Source organism: Triticum dicoccoides, chromosome 2B, assembly GCF_002162155.2.
Source record: "Triticum dicoccoides isolate Atlit2015 ecotype Zavitan chromosome 2B, WEW_v2.0, whole genome shotgun sequence".
NCBI lineage: Eukaryota > Viridiplantae > Streptophyta > Magnoliopsida > Poales > Poaceae > Triticum > Triticum dicoccoides.
In genome coordinates, this window is record NC_041383.1 from 712,014,588 (window position 1) to 712,015,329 (window position 742).

Genomic DNA, 742 nt, shown 5'->3' on the forward strand with positions numbered 1-742 from the left:
TATCAGTTGTAGTACCCAGCAAAGATTTATAAGCCTGCAACTACAGGCCGTGATCTTGTTTGGTTTGGCCTAGTATAGTCCAATCCATGCTCACCATTATGATTATTTCCAATAAAATTATTTTTTTAAGTCAACTAACTTGACTCAACCATTGTGGTCCTTATCCCTCCATTGTGGTTGCCTTCCCTCACTGCATTGCATCCATCAAGCAAAAAATAAGAAGATAACCTTCCATCCATACATATCTCACTGACGATGATATTACAAACAATCTCTTACCGACCGCTTTCTCAGCCTCTCCCCTTCTAGTGACGGGTCTTGCATCTACAAGATGCAGTCGGTGTTGGGCACCACACTTCCCCCCTCTTTATTCAGTGACGCCATCCTCACCTCCAGCTCTTGCTCCCACCATCTCAAACCTCGTCCCCACTACTGCTCTTGGCACCACCACCTCTTCACCCCTCGTCCTCTTCCTAACTCCCTCCCCTTAAATACATGCCTTACACAACTAACATCCGCCCTTGGTCGCCTCTGCCAGACTCTTCGCCAGCACGACATACATTGCTCGATCACCAGCCTTCTTGAATCGAAGTAGCAATCCACATGATGTGGTGTGCCAAAGAGATCATGCATTCCAAAGCAGGGCCTAACATTCTACCACAAATTGGAGGAACAAAAATAAACCATTACTTGAACATTGCATTGGCCACTCTAACGAAACATCTTGTTACCAAGTCGAGTG